The sequence below is a fragment of the Myotis myotis genome, unplaced genomic scaffold (genome assembly GCF_014108235.1).
Source record: "Myotis myotis isolate mMyoMyo1 unplaced genomic scaffold, mMyoMyo1.p scaffold_m19_p_8, whole genome shotgun sequence".
In the NCBI taxonomy this organism is placed as follows: Eukaryota; Metazoa; Chordata; class Mammalia; order Chiroptera; family Vespertilionidae; genus Myotis; species Myotis myotis.
In genome coordinates, this window is record NW_023416390.1 from 81,316,923 (window position 1) to 81,339,296 (window position 22,374).

General features: G+C 38.8%; 1 protein-coding gene and 1 pseudogene across 1 annotated transcript in view; one reads left to right on the forward strand and one right to left on the reverse strand.

The window, feature by feature from the left end:
* LOC118661450 overlaps positions 1–10,158 on the reverse strand; it is a 119,427-nt pseudogene extending 109,269 nt beyond the window's left edge.
* DPP10 (dipeptidyl peptidase like 10) overlaps positions 1–22,374 on the forward strand; it is a 656,594-nt gene that overhangs the window by 123,039 nt on the left and 511,181 nt on the right. The gene's annotated exons all lie outside the window — the stretch shown is intronic.

A 22,374-nucleotide genomic window follows, 5' to 3' on the forward strand; every position in this document is an offset into this window, starting at 1 on the left:
AGATGTAACTTTTGTTATGTATCCCACATGTGTTGAGAAATTATATCTCTTGAAGATTTCATCAGTTAACCTTGTATAATTAGAGTTTGTTATAAGATTTGGAAAACTCATAATTTTCTTTATTTAATGAGTTATATTACCCATACTCCACCTCTGGATTTGTGAGAGAAGATGACTAGCTAGTCTACTCTTGGTTATCTAGAATAACCTTTTACATGAGGAAAAGCCTTTGAAAAGCCTAAACTGATTTCTATAGCTAACTTTATATCTGTTCTCATCTGACTTGTTCATATATTTAAACATAAGGATTCTATCCCCCACAAAAGCTTTAATGGAAATAGTTGTGTCTATAAAACATAGAAAGATTAATCACATGGTGATGAACCTGGAAATTGGGGCTCATAAACAATCTTACCCATACTCTTTGTGTTTGCTTTTTTAAAGTCAGTTAAACCATGAACAAGAAGGTTTTCACTTTTTATCTGATTTCTTCTAAATATATTTCCACCATTTCCCCTAAGTTTCAGTTCAGTTTTCTCTTACTGTTCACTTTGAAAATAAAGTGGAATTCTTACGTGATTTCAGTGGAATAGGTGCCTTAATGAGGCAGCTCCTGATTCCATTTCAGAACTGAGTAAAACTTTGGTTTTCTATTTCAGAAGCAAAGGAAAGACCCTGTGATTGCTGGTGTGTGCCTTTCTGTGTTTTTCTGTTTCTTTCCTCTGCTTGTTTCTTTTCTGTTTCTGCCAGTTAGAAGTGAGACAGTTCCCATAGAGTAGTTGTATCTGAGACACCACAAAAACAAAAACTTCACAGAAAACTATGTTCCTTCCGCAGTGGAGCTCATTTTCCAGTAGATGTCATGCTGCATGATCTGTCCTGGGTTGAAATGGAATGCCCAGTGTAGCCGTGCCTCTTGGTAAAATCACATGATTCCCACAGAATAAGATGTGCCTGTAGGAATGAATATAACTTATTTTTTTAAAAGTGCATTTGATCTTTCAACTTTTGTTGTTTTGCTATTGAGATTGTTATAAATGATATTTTGTCTATATCAGTGCCTAGCAAGAGAAAACATTCTAAATATTAGTTGAATTAATGAAGATTTTAGTCCATATGGTATAATATTTTAGTCCATATGGTATAAGATTTTAGTCCATAAGATATAAATATATATGATCAATATTTCCTGAAAAAAAAACAGTGGATATATTAAAACACTATTAAATTTAATGTGGAGAATATTTGCTGAGCTTTATGATGATAAAGGTAAGGTATGTCCACAATAACATATTCAAAATGCTAAGATGTTAATAGGGTAAGATGGTGTTTTGGGATTACTAGAATCCCAACCTAGAAATAATCTTGAAATTTAGTATTGATGTTTATTGTTGTTGACTGTTGTTATTATTATATTTATAAAGCGTGATTATTTCCAAAATATTTTTCCTTTGAGTTGGAGGTGAGTAGGTTGTTAAGAGGAGGAAAAGAGAATCTGTTTTTGTAATTTATCTGATGCTCAGGAGTTTGTAAGAACAAGGTATAACCTGAATAACCTTAGTACTTATTAAAATGGATTTATGAGGTCTGTCAAGTTGTAACAGATATTTTAATACCTGAATTTAAGAAGATAAACACATCAAACCCAATTGCATAATATAGTTATGTTCAGCTTTATTGATGTATAATTTATATAAAATAAAATTCACCAATTTAAAAAAAAACACAATTTGTTTATTTCTGACAAATATATGTAATCATGTAACCATATTTGTATCATTTATAAGGCATTTCATTCAATTATTTTTATGTTTTCTTTTAAAAGTTTTATAGTGTAGACATTATATTGAACTCTATAACCATTCCAAGTTATTTTTACATGGTACATGGTTATGATTATAGATCATTATTTTGCATGTGGGTTGCCAATTATTCCAACACAATCTGTTGAAAATACCACCCTTTAGCCAGTAAATTATTTTTGCACTACTGTTTAAAGATAATTGGCTGTTTAATGTGGGTTTATTTTTTGTATTACATTCTGTTCCATTTACCTATGTATGTGCCTTAATCTTATTAAAATACTGTCTCCATTATTTTAGTTTTATAACAAGTCTTGAAATCAGGTAGTGCAAGTCTTCCACATTTGTAATTTTCTTCTTAAAGTTAGTTTGATGATTTAGATTTGCTGCATTTAAATATAAAATTTAGACTAGCTTGTCAATTTCTCTTTTTAAATTAAATTTATTGGGGTAAATTGGTCAACATGTACATATTTCAGTGAATGCCCACCACCCAAAGTCAAATATTCTCTCGTGATCATATATTAGTGCCCCCTTCACCCCTCACCCTCTTCCATCCGACAACCCCACACTGCTGATTGTGTTCGCACGTTTCAGTTTTAAATCCCACATATGAGTGAAATCCCATATGGTTCTTAGCTTTTTCTGATTGACTTATTTCACTTAGCGTAATGTTCTCAAGGTCTATCCATGTTGTTGCCAATGGTGCTTTCTTACACCCAAGTAGTATTCCATGGTATATATGTAGCACATTTTCTTTATCTAGTCCTCCATTGAAGGACATTTTGGTTGTTTCCATGTCTTGGCCACTGTGAATAATACTGCAATGGCCATAGGGGTGTGTATATCTTTGTAAATACATGATTTTGAGTTTTTTTGGGTATATACCCAAGAGAGGGAATGCTGGGTCATATGGTAACTCTATTCTTAATTTTTTGAGGAATTGCCAGACTGCTTTCCATAGTGGTTGTACCAGCCTACATTCCCCTTTTCCCACAACCTCTCCAACACTTGTTAATGCTTGTCTTGTTGATAATGGCCACTCAAGCAGGTGGTTGGTGGTATCTCATTGTAGTTTTGATTGGCACTTCCCTAATTGCCAGTGAGGGTGAACATCTTTCATATGGCTATTGGCTGTTTGTATTGTCAATTTTTAGTAATTTGATGAAGATTTTATTGAATCTGTAGATCAATATGGGAAGAAATGGTATCTTAATATTGAGATTTCCCTGTTGATTAACATAAGGTATTCTTACATATCTCAGTTATTTTGGTTTCCATTACTTTTTCTCAGTGAACAGTTTTCAGCAAATAAGTGTTGCACAAATTACATTAAATGCATTTCTAAGTACTTCATATATTTAAAATATATTTTTATTGATTTCAGAGAGAAAGGGAAAGGGAGAGAGGATAGAAACAATGATGAGAGACAATCATTGATCAACTGCCTCCTGCACACCTCCTACTGGGGATCAAACCTGCAACCCAGTTATGTGCCCTGACTGGGCGTCAAACTGTGACCTCCTGGTTCAAAGGTCGATGCTCAACCAGTAGCCACACTGGCTGAGCTAAGTACTTTATATATTTTATGCCATTATAAATGGTAATATGTTTAACATTTAAATACAATAGGTATACACATAATTTATTTTTACATAGTGAATATCCTATAACGTTGCTAAACTGACTTGCTAATTCTAGAACTTTTTTTCTATGTTCACTGGGATTATTTTCCTGTGTAGACAATCATTTCTTCAGTGAATACAGGCAGTTTTATATTATCCATTCTAATGTCTGAGTGGCTAGTATTGATATTTTTTACCCTGTGCATAATATTTGCTCTTGGTTTTCTGAAAGTTGAATTAAAAATGGCGTCATACATTTTTTCCTCTGAAGCCTACTCCAACTAATATTATAGAGTATATTTATTATACTTCATTTCTATAGCATTTAACCTACAAAAACTTACAGAATAAGGCCTTTCAAAGGCCAGTTCTTCCATTTGGTATTTAGAGCAAGAGGATTTGCTCCTCAGAAGATCTTATCCAGGAAGTAGTCCTCAGCCACAACTCTAGTGACTCACCCCTACATTTCCTTACCATTTTCCAGACCCTAGTGAATGTCAAACAAGAGACTAATACTGTTTGTTTGAAGATAGAAGATAACCACTTTTAAGCTATTATTTTAAACTAGTAGCATTTGCAGATATGGAGGTTTTTTTTTGTTTTGTTGTTTTTGTTTGTTTGTTTTGAGGGAGGATTGTTTAGGTCTCCTTAGCAAAATAATATTCTTGTGCCCTATTTCTTACTTTCAGCAGCAGAGTCTTGACTCCATATTTAATTTTATACCCTCTTTTCACCCCTCTCCTTCCAAAATGTTTGGGTAAGGAGCACCTATGTATTTACAATCTAATTTGGACATTTGAATATTTCTTAACTTTGGATGAACCCCATCCATGTGCCTTTCTGGGATGGGGTTCTGTAATCTGGCCATGGTTTTCTCTCTGCCCTGTTGCTAGCCCACTCTTTCCTATTCTAATTTCATTTCTGGCCTCACCTCCTTCCCAAATGCATAGACAGTGTAGCTTTCTATACCTTAGGCCTGCCCAGAGCTGATGAAGATCACCACTCAATTACATTATAAGAAGTAGTCTTTTTGAAGCATAGAATAATAACAGAACCATGTTAATAACTGGAACTTCAATGCATGATCAGATTGTAGCATGTCAACAACAACATACTGTGACATAGAGGGTTGTATTTTTGGATTGACAACTTCATTGGCATTGTAGCAGGTAGGAAGTGATTTCTGCTGAAGGAGTATGTCTGCTTACCTTCCTCATACTTGATATTACTGAGCTTATTATTTATTGTTTTATATTGGTTGGGATGTTTCTAAGTTTAAATAATAAGTAGTCGCTTTTGATAACTATTGCTTCTTTATTTTAGGTGCCATATATGATATACTTTTATTGAAGGTTATAATGATTGGTTTTTACTCTAAGCTCAGGGTTTAAACTCAGTCAGAAGCGTGCTGTGATGAGGCCAGGGAGGGGCCAAATAACTAGCATTGATTCCTATCTAATCTAAGCATTGCTAAAAATGTGCTCCCCTGAGTGTGTATAATAGCAGGTTTTGATTATTTCTTAATTACAAATAAAATAACTTTCAATTTTCTCCACGGTATCAAACTTAAGCAATTCTATGTATAGAATTCACAGAAGGAAAATCCATATCAACATGCTAAAAAATTCTATGTAGTTCTTATGCAACCACGTTAATGATATACTCTGTTAATTTTGGGAGACAAATGAAAATTACTTTTACAATATGCCTGCTCTCTGTAACACTCCGATTTATTTAACCTGGTCATATTTCTCTTAAACCAATTAAAAATAGAGGGCCCATCAGCTTATAAATAATGCATTATCTTTCAAACCCTATTAATTAATTTTTGTTTATAATCTCTAGGTGGCCTCAGTAGGTCGAAAGGTGACCTCATATTCTAACTTGTCAGACCTTTAAGCATCAAGTCATTTTCCAGCACTTTTAATTAATGACACAAAATGTTATCTGTGAAGCAGTTACGTTAAACAGTTCTGATAAGCCAGGACAAAACTAGCTTTTGGTTCAGTGGGGAAAGAAAATGTAAATATATTTTGTTATTGTCGGAAAATGACCTCTGTTACAGGGTTGCTATAGAAAAATTAGATGCTTCTGAAATAGACACAGGGAAGAGGAAACAAAAGAGTTAAAATAAACGGTTTATACATTTGTGCATCTAAGGCACCACACATAGGAAGAGGCTACAGTCAGGACCAATGGGCTACAGGGATGCATGTCATCATCAGATTACTTTCTACTTTGCCTTCTAGATCATTCTCCCTTATTTCCTTTAAAATTTAACATTCTCTAAAATTCCACCCATTGCCCATAATTATTTCAAGTTCTCAGCGTCCCAATGTTGTTTATCCATTGTGTTTTGTTTTTTGTTTTAAATATATTTTTACTGATTTTTTTACAGAGAGAAAGGGAGAGGGATAGAGAGTTAGAAACATCGATGAGAGAGAAACATGGATCAGCTGCCTCCTGCACACTCCCTACTGGGGATGTGCCCGCAACCAAGGCACATGCCCTTGGTCGGAATCGAACCTGGGACCCTTCAGTCCGCAGGCTGACGCTCTATCCACTGAGCCAAACTGGTTAGGGCTATCCATTGTGTTTTAACATCTGAAGTGTGGGTTTGTGACTAATTATCATAACTAACATAACATGCCTGGCTCTTCGGGGAGCTTAAAACCCATTATCTCATTATCTCACTTAAACCTCTCAGCATCACTGTCAGCGAATGAAGAAGCTCAGGATTCAGGAATTTAGTCATACCTGTAAGCCAGTGTCAGAGCAGGTCCAGTGCTCATGTCTCCCACAGTGACACCTAGGTCCTAACCACTACTCTCTCACCCGTCAATGATGAAGTCATTTTAGTGCACTCTGTCTTTAAGAAGAGTTAATACCTGCTGTTTCATAAGCTGAGGTATACATTGCCTATAATAGTGGAGTTGTGATATAACTTGCCATATATCCCACTGCAGGTTAGAATAAATATATCATGAGCAAATGTGAGGATGTAGTAGGAAGGATGGCTGTATATGCACTGATTTATTTAAACATTTCTTTCATTATATATTTAATACTGGAAGGTGTGCAGGTTACGCACTGGTGACCTTACTAGCCAGACGTCCGACGAGGAAAGGCATTCATTGTTAGATGCCACACTTTCCATTTCGAGCATGTAAGAAGCACTGCGCTTGGTGCATTGAAGATCGATGGAACTCAGCAAGCAGAAAGCATTGTTAAATTGGCCAGTCCTCCTCTCTGGCTCTCGCTTTTTCCTAAGAGTGGAAAAAGAGAAAGCCTTACCCTCTATTGTCTCACAGTTTTGTACCGTGGGATACAATTGCTGCAAATAAAAACCAAGAACAATCTGAGTTGTGGTTTCCACGTGTTATTACATTATAGCTGTTTCTCTTTGCCCTATAGTTACATTTGCGCTTTGCGATGAAAGTATTAGTGGAAATAAAGGAATGGTATATTGGAGTTAATGAAGCATGTTCCCTCTGTGTTGTTTTCTTCATTGCCTTTGTTATTTTTTTGTTCCTACAGGATAACATATTTATGTTAATCTTTATGCATGCTGCAGTTATGTTTCTGTATATTATTTAGGGAAAGTCTTGCATTAGCTGTAATAAATAAACTTAGGTTTTAAATCATAATCTTCACTCTACTTAATTTATTTACATTTACTCTTTTTCATTACTGCAGGAGGAGAAAGCCCCAGTGCTTTACTTTTATAATAAAATGCTCTGAGAAAGAGTTATTATGGGTCCTAATACTGGTATGCAAATATCATTAAAGTTTACACAGCAATAGCTTTTAATAACATTTGGAGAGATTTGGGCTGATGCAGTTTTTATACTAATATTTCTGCTTCAAGATAAGAGAAACTGGGTTTAATCCCTTGGGGATCTTGGGAAATGGTGATGTTATACATAAATGTATATTTAGACTCATTTAATGAAATTTCTCTTTAAGGTATACAGTATAGTGACATCTTTTTTTTTTTATTTTGACATTTTAAAATATGATTTATATTCCTGTGCTCTGTCAGGTCACCTGTAAATTTAAAGTGAAAACCTGTATGCAGAAGGCTCAGAATTGGGCCAGTACTGACTCATTTGTAACAATGTCAATTGGAAAAGATTTGGGGAAAGGGATCAGAGGGTGTATGTGGAAGACTGAGGTGTGGGTGCAGGTTAGGGGTGCTGGGAGTGAGGTGACAGGGAGGGGGGAGTGAAATCTATTGCTGCTGTTCTGACTGCCATGGGTCCTGAGAGCATCATACTAAGTGATGTGAGTCAGATGGAAGAGGATAAAAACCCGTTGGCTTCTCTCATGTGGGGTATAAGAAAAACCCAAATAAATAAATAAGTCAAACAAATAATAAAACCTCTTAGACACAGACAGTAGTATGGCGGTTACGTGAGGGTTAGCGGGATGGGGAGACATTGAAGAAAGAAAAAGGATCAAATATATGGTGACAGAAATAGACAAAACTTTGAGTGGTGAACACAATGCACTGTACAGATGATGTATTATATAATCGTACACTTGAAACTTTATAATCTTATTAACCAATGTCACCCCAATAAACTTAATAAAAACCTGAATAAGATTACTAGGAACATAGTCAATTTTGATGTGCAATAGTAAAGGAATTATAGGGTGAAAATCCTTGTCAGGAAATATTATTTATTCACATTACACTAATATTCTACAACCTGATGAGCAGTGATAGTCTATCAGAGAGTTCACTAAAGTCTTCCCGAAACATTTGAAGTACAAATGCAAGCACTAGAAGAACTGGTGAGAGTTTAGTAAGTGGATTTCTTCACTCTGGAATGGCAGAAAATGTAGGACTGGATAGTCAGCATTCGGGCAGTTATTAAGGATGCGGATAAACTGAGCAATGCATTGAGCAAGTCCCTGTGTGTCAGACAATGGAGCAAGGTGGGCGCCAGTGGAGACTGCACTGACATTTGAAGGGGACAGATACCAAGGCAAATGGAAAGTAACAGTACCTGACTCATCTGGAGACTTGTACGTCTCACTCAATGTATTTTTTTTAACCTAAAATAACATTATCTATAGCAAAATAATAATCCGGGGATCTAGCTGCTGCATATGTAGTTGGTCACAGTGCATTTTTCTCAACTTCCCTGTGTGTTTGAAAGTTTCATAATAAGATGCTGGGGAAATGTAAAGCTACCTGAGACACTGGTGAAAACGTCCATAATGACTGTTCAAGTAAGGATAGTTTTAAGTGAAATTATTCAAAGAGTTTTTTTTTTTAATATATTTTATTGATTTTTTTACAGAGAGGAAGGGGGAGAGATAGAGAGCTAGAAACATCGATGAGAGAGAAACATTGATCAGCTGCCTCCTGCACATCCCCCACAGGGGATGTGCCCGCAACCCAGGTACATGCCCTCGACCGGAATCGAACCCGGGACCCCCCAGTCCGCAGGCCGACGCTCTATCCACTGAGCCAAACCGGTTTCAGCTCAAAGAGTTTTTATAGTCATGGACTATTTAATCCAGGGGAGGGGAACATCCAGCCTGCAGGCCATATAAGGCCTGAAAAATCATTTGGTCTGGCCATGCCAAGGCATGAGGGGTGAGTTAATGAAACGTTTGATGAAATATAGCAGGCTAATTTTTAAATTGATAATTTTCTATGGCCCTCGAATAATTTTATAAATATCCAAATGGCCCGTGGCAGAAAAGACTCCCCACCCCTGATTTAAACAATGTTCACATCTATGAAGATGCCAACGTTTTTGTGACCTTGTTGAAATCCTGGACTGGATAAACAGTACGCTTGAGCAAGAGTATCCTGTTTTGAAATACTTTTTAATACCCAAGGAATTGTTAAATGAAAATATCTGGCAGAACATTTCCTTAAGTCACATGATCTGCAAATCAGAAGGGGAGACATTAACTTAACCCTACAAAATATCCCTGACACTGGTGTAGTCAGCATCTCTCTGAGGTATTCCAGTCTATGATTTGGACACACTTCCTTTGTTTGCTAAAAGTTGCATCAATAATCACGGACATGCAATAAGGTTGTCTCTGATTTCTCCAACACTACCACATGTAGAGACCCTTCTTTCTGGCCAGCAAAGAGAGCTCTTCTGCCTTTTTAAAGGAGATGGAGGTAAAGAACATAATTAAGTTGACATTGCCTGAGGCAGGGTCATCACTGCTGATCTGCCCCTAACTTTCTTCCTCTGATCCACGAGGGCGAGGCTATTTGTTAAGCCATTGCAGATCAGACTCTACCCCTTTATCACTTACCACTTCTTCAGTATTTCCAAGAATAAAATCCAAGGTCATTGCTAAGATGTTATTAAATTTGGACACATAAACATTCTGACCTTAAGCTTTATTAACCAACATAACATATTGAATTTTACTCACCACAGGTTTTCAATATCTGGTAAATTAATGGTGTGTTTTGTTTTTCTCTTTAAATATTGGATGAAGAACAGTCTTGCTATCTACTGGTATCATAATACTTGTCTTCTGAACATCGATGTGGCCATTGTATCAGTATATTTTATTTGTTCCCATATCGTTCCACCGCTACCTTTATGCGAATGATAGATGTGTTGACTCTGAAGCCCATTTATCAGCAGGCAGGGGATTGCTACCCCTTGGAAACTTTTGTGCATTATATAGGCATGAGAATTTCAGATCTTTTATGATGATGAAATGGTCACTGACCTGATCTTCATCGTTGACTCATTACTTTTCAACACATTCATCTATGCCAAGACCTTGGTAGTGACTGGACTAAGAAATCTATAGCACTGTGCCAATGTGCAGTTCCCCAAATCACACAGTAGAAGCTATGTTTCTAAACTTAAGACAAGAAAAAATTATTGCTTTTCTTATAAGTTTACACAATCAAAAAATCTAGAACTGTTAAGTGTTTTAGGTCATTCAGGCCAAATATTTGCTTCCTTGCATAACGTTTTTTTGTTTTTTGTTTTTTTCCCCACTACTCAAACCAGGCTCCATCAGGGCTTGTTGCAAAAATATCTTTGGAGAAAATCTTTATTCCATTTAAACAACACCATGTATATATGCAATCTTTTATTATGGCCAGTTATTAATCTAATATTTCTTTAGTGCTACTTAAATCTTTGTTAATCTAAACGTTACCTCCATAGGAATGAATCCCTCCTAATAATATCCTTCATATAGTAGAAATTGTGTAATATAAAACTAAGTAACTGCATGTAAATAACTGCATTTACTATGTGTGTAAAAACCATAGTGTCCAATTGAACTCTTTTGATCTTATTTCAGAACAACATTCTTCAAACGTCCCTGCTAAATAGTGATAAGGAAGTCTGGGAACTCGGTAGAAACTGCTTCTTGAGATATCTCTGGATCTAAATGATTTGTCTTTAAAACATCCCGCATAACCCTTGATGAATCTCTACTTACTTTAAAACTACCATATCTTAATTAATTAATTAGATAACTCCTCATCAAATGTCCAGGTAGAATGGGTTCTCTGTTAGTGCACTTTGAATTTATTCTGTAGCTCGTCATGTTCTTGTCATGCTGCTGTGTCCTCTAGCGTGTTGGGTGTCCAAACTTGGGGAACACAGCCTTAGTAGGTCACAAGTAGAACGTATTTAGTGTTGTTGTGGCTTTCCCTAAAATTGTTCCCTGCTACTGATAAACAGGTAGGTCTCAGATTGCAGCCTGTACTTTTCCTGAGTATCTGAGCATTGTCACATCCATCTTAAAATGTGCTGCTGCTAAAGACCCTACTGGGGATGGTTGACTGAATCCTGCAAATGTGTCTGTTGTGAACATTCGAAAGACAGGTGAATGTCAAGGTCAGGCTATATCTCAGCAAAGTCAACTGGATAGTTGTCCACATTTCTCATAACCTCCCATTTAATTTTGATTGAATCACCCCGGTACAAGATCTGTCACTCAGGTTTGAGGCACAGGTGCTTTGATATTTATAATCACACTAAATGGATCCATCTCTTAGGTGCAGATTCACATTAACCGAGGGCACAGAGATGAACAGATAAACCACAGTGCTGAGGACAAGTTGATAAAGAAAAAGAAAAATGGCCATGCAGCCTGCAGGACTGGGTCAGTCTGGTCAGGCCTCTCTGTCCCTGTTGGAGGCATGGTAGGGGAGCTAAACGTCCAGCTGGAAGTTGCTGGGGGAACACAGAATCCGAGTAAGGAAAATCGGTTTTACAATTACGATACTTAATAATCTGAGGCTAGTATTTCCTTATATGTTCACTTATTCAATAGGAATTTATGTGCCTTGAGAATCAGGTGGTCAAGAACAGGGAGGGCACTGCAGGTCCACACCTTCTTCTGACTGCTGCATGGTGTCTCTGGGCCCAGTAATGGAATCAGGATATAGGCAGCATCTTTCTCTGTAGACTGGGACCAGTTCTATGTATTATGAAGCAACTCTGAGAAAGCAGTGCTTCCCTCCCACATCCCCCCACACACCCCCACCCCTAAATTCACTGTGTTGCCACCATGCACTGCCGACAAGCTTCTGGTAAGAAAAAATAAAGGGACATATTCAGCCTTTCATAAACTCTGGGACTTAACATAGGGAGCATCCAACCTGTAGGCAGCTGTGTAGAATGGGGATTCAGAAATTATTTTTTAAAGGGGAGAAAAGAGGGAGAGAATTGCAAGGGATAGCTATGCTAGATTCTTGTGCCCTGGTGATCCCATGAAAGTTCCTATTTCACCATTGAAATCTAAATCAGCACAAATGACTGTAAACCTTTGCTCTTGCTAAAGGTGCAGACTGAGGCTTAGAGGAGCATTTCTGCTGATGCCCATTGCCTTTCCCTAATAGCGAATTCAAGGGAAAGAGTTAAACTAATCAGCAGTTTTCTAATATGAAAAATATATTTGAAAATTTTATATCTGATAAGGGGTTAACATCTAAAATATGTAAGGAAATCATAGAACTTAATAGCAAAAAACAAACAATCCAATTTTAAAATGGGTAGAGGAGATGGCCAACAGGTACATGAAAAGATGGTCGTCATTGCAAATGATCAGGGAAATGGAAATCAAAACCTTAATGAAATATGTCCCACCTGTTACAATCCTATAGATTAAAAGCCTAATATGAAAATTATCCCCTCTGGTGGTTGTTTGACCAGGAGACCAGGAGTTCGACTGCTCACTATGACGTGCACTGACCACCACCCGGGGGCAGTGCGGAACATGGTGGGCGTCGGTGATGTGGCGCCTGGGCAGGGGGGCTGCGACCTCTCGCCGGCTCCCTGGGGGCGGAGGTGATGGGGATGAAGGTGCGGTGAGAATGCAAGGTATCCCCTGAGCTCAAGTGCTGGGGAATCCCCTGCACTCAGGTACCGGGTGCCCACAAGGAGCCTGCCTGCACCTGCACAGTGTCTTCCGGGTGAGCTGGGACACAGCCACCAGGACCGCAGTGGCCGGTTGGGCTCCCTGTGGGTTCATGCAGGAGCTGATCTGCAAGGCCAGCCAGGAGAGAGCATGCTGCCCGCCCGCACTCCGATTGCTGGCCAGGCCTAGGGACCACACTCGTGCACAAATTTTGTGCACCGGGCCTCTAGTGACTATTATATAAAAAATACAGAAGCTAACAAGTGGTGGTGAGGATGTAGAAAAAGGGAACTCTTGTGAACTATTGGTGGGGATGTAAATTGTGCAGTCATTATGAAAAATAGTATCGAGGTCCCTTCAAAACTTCAAAATAAAACTACCATAGGATGCAGCAGTCATTTTTCTGGGACATAAAGGAAATGAAATCAGAATTTTGAAAAGCTATCTGCACTCCCATGCTCATTGCAGTGTTATTCACAATAGCCTAGATATGAAACCAGACTGTTTCTGTCTACAGAAGAATTAATAAACATGATCTGGTATATATGTGTATACAAAGGAATATTATTCCACCATGAGAATGAAGGAAATTCTGTGACAACATGGATTGAACTGGAGGGCTTTATGCTTAGTGAAATAAGTCAGAGGGAAAAAGGTAAATATTGTATGATATCAGTTAGATGTGGAATCTGGAAGAGCCAGACTCATAAAACAGGGAGTCGAGTGATAGTTACCAGGGACTGGGTGTGGGAAATGGAAAGGTGCTGGTCAAAAGCTATACACTTTCACTTAAAAAATGAATAAGTTACAGTTAACAATGCTGTATTATATACTTGAAAGTTGCCAGAAAAGTAGCTCTTAAATGGCCTCATCACACACACAAAAAAATGGTAATGATGTGAGATGATGGAGGTGGTAACTAACCATACTGTGGTAATTATTTCTCAACGTGGGAGTGTATCCTATCATCACTTTGTAATCTTACACAATGTTACATGTCAATTATATCTCAGTAAAGCTGGGGAAAGAAAAAGGAAATATATCTTTCCTTAAAAAGAACCTCACTGCCATTCTCATCCTGTTCAATGAGTATTTGCTGATTAAAGGTATGTTCTAGGGGAGGAGATATTTAAAAATGGGACAATCACATGCAGTTGGGTAAGTGCTGCCAGGAGGGTAGTAAGTCAAGGTGCCATGAGTCCACTGGGAGGGGGTCTTATTCTGCCTTGGGGAATCATTGGATCATTCTGGAGAGGTACAAAGGCCACCCTGACACAGAGGGACACATGCTAAGTAGGAAGCTGATCGATGAAGGAAATGTGTTTCTGGATTTAGAGATTCATTTATTTGTTTACCAAATACACACTCAGATTCTACTAGGCATGGGGCTATTTTAGCACAGTGGCTCCAGTGACTGAAAGAAATAAGATTTAGCTCCCATGGAGTTCATATGCTGGTAGATAGATTTTGATAATTTTTGTATCATTTTATAAATTTGTGTTTGAAAGAATTATTGCTTTGTTCTGTTCTCTCTCAGCCTTTGACCACCCTCCTTTATGCTTTTTTTTTTTGAGGAAGGGAGCTCCCAAAATGGTATTTACAGCCCTTCTCCTTTGAAGAACTGTTAAAAAGTTATCTTTGCAAATCTCTTTTGAAAAGCTTAACGAAATGAAAAATGACTAGGCTTGAGTTTGTAAGCTTATCGCTGTGATTATTAACATGGAATGCTTACATCAATACTATTTTATGAGGGGAGAGCTTACTGTTGGCCTGAGACAGCAATAAAACATCCTCTCATTCCCAGCATGTTTTTATCATGCTAATAAGCATCACCGGAAAATAAGTCCACATTTATTATGTGGCCAAAGCAGTAATGATTTTGCAAGAGGAACAGACATGAGGTTGGTTATTTCTGCCTGACCAATGGATTGCCACTCCCTACCTCCTCTCCCACTCAGATATAAGGCTGATAGAATTTTATTACCCTTCTTTTGCAGAATAAAAAATGTAAGACATGCAACATAAGAGAAAATTCTAATTTAAAGATTTAAACTACCCATAATCTAATAATTCAGGCAAAATGAAGCATCAAACCTCTTTGAAAGTGTGTGGGGGATGGTCTATTTTTAACCAGCAGCACTGAGGGGGCATTCTGAGAACTGCTGTGGATCCTGGTGTTCCTATTCACAAAGACTAGGGGAAAAAAGACTGTCTTCAGCAGATGAATAGAAACATTGATTGGCTTTGAGGCGAGTAATTGCCTTACTCATCCATACAAAAAACTCCAGCCAGTAAAGTCCTCCTTTAAGCAAAGCACAAAGGATGCATGATGCATACTTATGCATATATACTTAGCTTACCTAGGATTAATTTAATTATTCCTGGTCCAGTAGTTTCTGAAAAATATCCGGGATACTACCTTAACATAGATTTTCTTTTGAAAGTCAAAATCTCCGTTAATTTGTTTTTTCTTCATTGTATAGTGCAATGTATAGCATATATGTGTTAGAATTGGTTATGAACATTACAGAGGAGTAGAAAAGTTAAAGCATACATATTCTTAGCATTTCCAATTAAAAGGAGCATAGGAGTATTGATTATCACAGTTAATATATAATTTGTTACTTCTGTTACTTCTTTCCTTTACATATATATATATATATTTTAGAGGCCTGATGCATGAAATTGTGCAAGAGTAGGCCTTCCTTCCCCAGGCTACCGCATCGGCTTCTCTCTGGCACCCGGGACCCAGGCTTCCCTTGGGCCACCAGCAGGCACCCGGGACCTGGGCTTCCCTTGCAGCCCCAGCTTCGTCAGGAAGGTTGTCCAGCAGGTCATCCAGAAGGACATTGGGAAGGATATCCTAAAGGTTGTTGGGCTGTCTGGTCTAATTAGCATATTATACTTTTATTAATATAGATATTTATTTATTATTGATAGCATTGTAGATGTCTCTCACACTCTCCACCCCATCCACTTATCCTCTTCTTCTTAGCCCCTAAACCCCCAGGTCTTCACCACCCTCTTGCCTATGTCCATGGGCTATGCATAGAAGTATATAAGTTCTTTGCTTTATCTCTTGCCATTCCTCCCAGCCCCACATCGAGATATGCCAGTCTGTTCTATTCTTCCATGCTTGTATTGTTGGCCAATTCTTTTTGTTCATTAAGTTCCACAAATAAGTGAGATCATGCAATATTTGTCTTTCTCAGATTGACTTATTTCACTTAGCATAATAGTCTCCAGGTCCATCCATGCTGTCCTAAAGGATAAGAGAGATCCCTCTTTTTCACAGCTGCATAGTATTCCTTTGTGTAAATTTCCCACAGCTTTTTTTTATGCACCTCCCGACCTTCAGCCTAGTTTCTGCCCCCTAGCCCTGGCAGTGGAGCCCAGCAGCTGGACTCTAGGGCAGCAGTGGCAGTGGGTGCATACACAGCAGGGGCAAAAGTCCTGCAGGGTCAGTGGTGGTCTCAAGGTGAAGGACAGATGCCTGGCTGGATGTGTGCCAGTGGCAGAGGTCCTGCTAGTGTCTGTTGCAGGCACGTGGGCTCTGGGTTGTGACCTCTGTGGGCTCACAGGGTTCGGGGCAGGTGTTCGTGGGTTTAGGCCCAGGCTCATGGCTAGTCTGGGTGGTGGCAAGGCTGGGCACCTAGCCACTACTGGCCCCTGCACCCCTCCCAAGGACGACCTGGTAAGCCCTTTCTGATGGTATGGGTGGTCTCTGAGCCAGAGCAGCCCTGGGAATGCCTGTGGTAGTAGTTGGGGCTCTTTGGCCAGGAGAGCCTGAACCACCCGCCCCAGAGACACCTGAGCAGTCCAACTGTCACACACACACACACACACACACACACACACACACACTCGCCCTCTGACTCACTCCCTCACTCCTGTCCTGCTGACTGCCATGTTGGAACCTCACTTCTTTCCTTTTTAAATACCTATATGATGCTTATTAGTATTTTAATAACCAAAGCAATAAAAACAATTAAAGTCACATTTAGTTCCTGTTCTGCCTCATTTCATTAATTTCTGCCTTTTTTTTCTTTTGAAGTAAAAGCAGTAAAATTGGTGTCTTAGCTATAGCTGTCTTTTAAAATTAAACTAGAGGCCTGATGCATGAAATTCGTGCAAGGACCTTGCCCCCCCCCCCCCCCCCCCCCCCGCCACCACCGTGGCTGCCTCTGCCTCAGCCTCCGCCCACTGCGGCTTTGTCTGGAAGGAAGGACGTCTGGTCTGATTAGCATATTACGCATTTATTATTATAGATTTCTGTATGTGAAGAGGGAATTAGATATTCTCTTAAATACAAGCTACCTTCAAACTTGAAAGAAATGGCTATCCTCCATATCTAACATTTAAAAGGCGGAGCTGAAAATTTTCACAATGAAAGAAATGCTTAATTTTTAAAGTTTATTACATTTTATTTTTTTAAGAGTTAATAAGAAATATTTATTTGGTATGTAAATAGGTGAAAAATATTGTTTTGAGCTACATCAAATGTGTCTCTTTCATTTCAATACTGATTTCTACTCCTGAGAAACCCAAAGGCCTTTCTCTAAGAGGTAAATTCTCGCTAGCCACTGTTCCCTCCAGGAGCCACACTGAGATAGGCCCTGGCCCGGGAGGAGAAAAGGGATTTCCAGATCCGGCCTGATGCTGACTTACAGGGAAGGTTTTTGGCTTGGGATTTGGAGGTGGTATTGTAGAAATGCAGCTACTTAAAATAGCAGTTAGTTAAATGCGGAGATCTGATGAATTGCCTCATTTCCCCCCAAGCTCAGCAGCATCCAAAGGTCAGCTGTGTTCTGAAGAGCCAATTACTAATGCGGCTTTGAACTGGCTTGAAGCTGTACACGCCTGGTGCTTCCCAGCAGTCTTCCCTTGCCAAAGCTTTACTATTTTCTTAACCTTTGTTTGGAATCTTATTTGATTCCTGGGCAATTGCAAACTTTAACCACTAGAAAAGGAAGTGAATTCAATGTGCCTTATTCAACTTGAAGCGATAGCAAGGAGTTGGGATTTCTCTCAGCCTGGTGACCTTTCTCATCTTTAGTATTTAAGCTCTTCCTGATTGAATTTTTTTAACCTAGGAAAGAGTCAAAAAAAATCTGGTCTTTAGCATCCTTAGTATTTAACACCATCAAGATCTTTTCTTACCTGGCTGGCATGACTCAGTGGTTGATCATTGTCGACCTATAAACTAGGAGGTCACAGTTCAATTTTCAATAAGGACATATCCCAGGTTGCGGGCTTGATCCCCACTATCCCCACTGTGGAGCATGCAGAAGTCAGCCAATCAATGATTCTCTCTCATTACTGATGCTTCAATCTCTCCCTCTACCTCTCTTTCTGAAATCAATAATATATATCTGATATATATCATATATATATGATAAGATGTTTTCTCTATTTTGGATTCCTATTGCATTTAGCATCTGACACTACAATTTTGAATTTAACTTTCTTTTTCTTAAATGAACTATTGATTTCCTCACATAGATTGTCATTTATGTGAGGGAAACATATGGATTCCTTTCCATTTCATCCACTCTTTTCTTTCTCCCTCCCTTGCTCCCTCATTCAAACCCTTCTTTTCCTTCTTTTCTTCTATTATCCAATATACAGGGTGGGAAAAGAAGTAGGGTTACAATTGTTTATATGGGAATAATACAACAAATAATAATATAATAATAAAATCTGTTTCCGTACTCACAACTGTAAACTTACTTTTTTTAAAAATAAATCTTTATTGTTCAGATTTTTACAGTTGTTCCTCTTCCCCCCCCCCATAGCTCCCCTCCACGCAGTTCCCACCCCACCCTCTGCCCTTACCCCAACACTGTCCTCATCCATAGGTTTACGATTTTTGTCCAGTCTCTTCCCACACCCCCCACACCCCTTTCCCCCCCAAGAATTGTCAGTCCACTCCATTCCTATGCCCCTGATTCTATTATATTCACCAGTTTACTCTGTTCATCAGATTTTTTATTCACTTGATTTTTAGATTCACTTGTTGATAGATATGTATTTGTTCATAATTTTTATCTTTACCTTTTTCTTCTCCCTCTTCTTAAAGAATACCTTTCAGCATTTCATATAATACTGGTTTGGTGGTGATGAACTCCTTTAGCTTTTTCTTATCAGTGAAGCTCTTTATCTGACCTTCAATTCTGAATTATAGCTTTGCTGGATAAAGTAATCTCGGTTGTAGGTTCTTGCTATTCATCACTTTGAATATTTCTTGCCACTCCCTTCTGGCCTGCATAGTTTCTGTTGAGAAATCAGCTGGCAATCGTATGGGTACTCCCGTGTAGGTAACTGACTTTTTTCTCTTGCTGCTTTTAAGATTTTCTCTTTGTCTTTTGTCCTTGGCATTTTAATTATGATGTGTCTTGGTGTGGTCCTCTTTGGATTCCTTTTGTTTGGGGTTCTCTGCACTTCCTGGACTTGAAAGTCTATTTCTTTCACCAGGTAGGGGAAGTTTTCTGTCATTATTTCTTCAAATAGGTTTTCAATATCTTGCTCTCTCTCTTCTTCTGGCACTCTTATAATTCGGATTTTGGTACGCTTAAAGTTGTCCAAGAGGCTCCTTACACTATCTTGATATTTTTGGATGCTTTTCCGGTTGGGTGTTTTTTACTTCTTCTTATTTCAAATCTTTGACTTGATTCTTGGGACCCTCTTGTCTGCTGTTGGATCTCTGTATATTATTCTTTATTTCAGTCAGTGTATGCTTAATTTCTAGTTGGTCCTTTTTCATATCCTTGAGGGTCTCACTAAATTTATAAGCTGTTTCTAGAAAATTCTTGAAAAACGTTATAACCGTGGTTTTGAACTCTATATCCAATAGTTTGCTTTCCTCCATTTCTGTCATTTGTGATCTGTTTCTTTGTCTCTGCAGTTTTTATGCTTCCCTGTGTTGATAGAGTGGCTTTCTGTGCTAGGTGTCCTATAGGGCCCAGTGGCTCAGCCTCCCCAATTACTTGGGTGGACACTCTTGGTGCACCCCTTTGTGGGCTGTGTGCACAGTCTTGTTGTAGTTAAGCCTTGATTGTTGTAGGTATCACTGGGAGGAATTGACCTCCAGGCCAATTGTCTGTGAGAATCAGCTGTGTCTACAGTGGGAGAACTTGTGTTCTGAAGATACCATTATGGGGCAAGACTTGCTTCAGTGGGGCTTTGGTGCTCACAGAGTCTGCCCCCTGAGTGTGTCCCTTATGGATATGAAGGAGTTGTAATCTGGATGGTCCCAATCTAACCACTGGGTACACAGGCTCTTGGATCTCTAAGGAGGTGCTAATTTAGCCTTTGCCTGAGGCTACCCAGCAGGAGCTATGGAGAGATCTGCAGGTTCCTCTTCCTTGTTTGGGTTTTGGAGGTGCCCAGATGAGGCCCAGCTGTGAAGCAATGCAAGCTGCTGTGGGGCTTGGGGCCTTCTTTTGGACGTTCTGGGTCTTTCTGACCCAGCTGCAGTGTGTTAGGTAATTTTAGATCTCAAAGGGCCAGCCCATTCACATGCAAAAGCCTCTGGGGCGGGGTCTCAGGGAATCAATAGGATGGAGCAAACAGCTATGGGTGATCCTCAGTCCTGCTCTAAGAGGTCCTGGGTCTCAGTGTCCTGGTAATCACTGCAAGCACCTCTGAGAGAAAGCCGCCCTCGAGTTCCGACCAATGCCAGACAGTCCAGTTTCTCACCATAGGAGTCTGGGTCCCCAGAGACTCACCCGGAACTGGAGTTCAGAGCCCTCAGGAGCTTGAGATTCCCTCTCGATTGCAAAAGACACCAGGGTCCTTCATTGCCAGCCCCTTTCCTTGGGACCTTGAGCCTCCGTACCTCTGCACTTTACTTCTGCACCTCCTGTGAGTCTCAGTGTGTTTTTCTCTTCCCTTCTAGTTGTAGAATTTCCACTCAGCCAGCCTTCCTGTGGTTCTGGATGATGTCTGTTTTGTCTTTTAGTTGTATTTTTGAAGTGGTTGTGAGAGGCAGCAATTTCAGGTGTTTACCTATGCCGCCATCTTGGTTTTCTGTAAACTTACTTTTGTCCAAACCTATAAATTGATGTCTATCTTAGCAACAGGCTGAGGTCATAATTAGGCTTCAAAAATGTACCAGTATATGCTGTTAAGAGTTTACAGAAGTCTTGTAAAACTGTCTGTTTCAAAGGAACAATTTTCCTGACTCAATGAGAGTACATGAACAATTATGTATAGTATCACTATTCTTCAAATTTGAGACACATGGTTATAGCAGTTAAATTCATACTGAATAAACAGATTATGACAATTTTCACCTGCATTTTTCTTAGAAGATTCACAGATATTTGCAGTTTGCATCTGCATTTTTCTTAGAAGGTGCACAGATATATGCAGTTTGCATCTGCATTTTTCTTAGAAGACGCACAGATATCATATGCACTGGGTAATATCACCTCTACTGTGTGTTTGAAGCAAACAAGGGTGTGTTTTATCGAGCAGGTAGAAAACTAGGGATGGGTTTTGTGACATTATTGCTGCATCAGACAATGCTTAACGAATGGCATTGTTTGTGCAAACTTTTTGTGTTTGATGCTTAAGAAAATTAAAGCCTTACCTTAAATCACACAAGTAATTATTAATGTGGGCAGACCAGGTTTGTAAGCTTCTATTTTCTATTTCTCTATAATGAATATATATTCCACTTTAAACAAAGATAGTCTGTGTTCAACTTAGTTTTATGTCACACCTTGATATAAAGTTAGCTTTATATCTATTGGTACAAGAGCATTGAAAATTAAGAACTGAAATCCTGAGTAACTGCAAGGTAAAGATTAAATATTATAAAAAAAACAAATTAATAGCTTTGTTAGTTATATTTATATATTTAATAAATATTGGTGAATGCATTGTGTACCCAAACCTGTGTTGGGCATTGCAGAAACAATGAGAAATAACTAGATTCCTTGCCTTCCTCAGAAGCAGGAGGTGAGTTTGCAAAATAAAATATTAGAGCTTTGGGATGACTTAGCAGATTATGTTTGCTGTTTTTGCATCTGAAATCAAGCTTGAAGATTATTGTTTGGCTTGTTAGCAACTCATGTTGGCAAATCAACACCAGGAATTTATGGTTATTGATCCAATTTGTACCTGCTGAGATACTTGTTTTTATTGTCTAAAGTTTTACATATGTCTCTTTTTCCCCTGATTGACACCCTCCCCCCCACACCCCACCCCCACCCAGCCATTCCCACCCTGGGTAAGCCCCCACTGCCCAGTGTCTGTGTTCATTGGTTATGCTAATATGCATGCATACAAGTCCTTTGGTTGCTCTCTAACCGCCCTCCCCTGCCATTTGACTCTGGCTTTATTTTTGTTCATCAAATTATTTTGATCATTATACCCCACATATGAGTGAGATCTTGTGATATTTATCTTTCTCTGACTGGCTTATTTCACTTAGCACAATGCTCTCCAGTTCCATATATGGCGTTGCAAATGGCAATAGTTTCTTCTTTTTTTACAGCAGCATATTATTCCATTGTGTAGATGTACCACAGTTTTTTAATCCACTCATCTGCTGATGGGCACTTAGG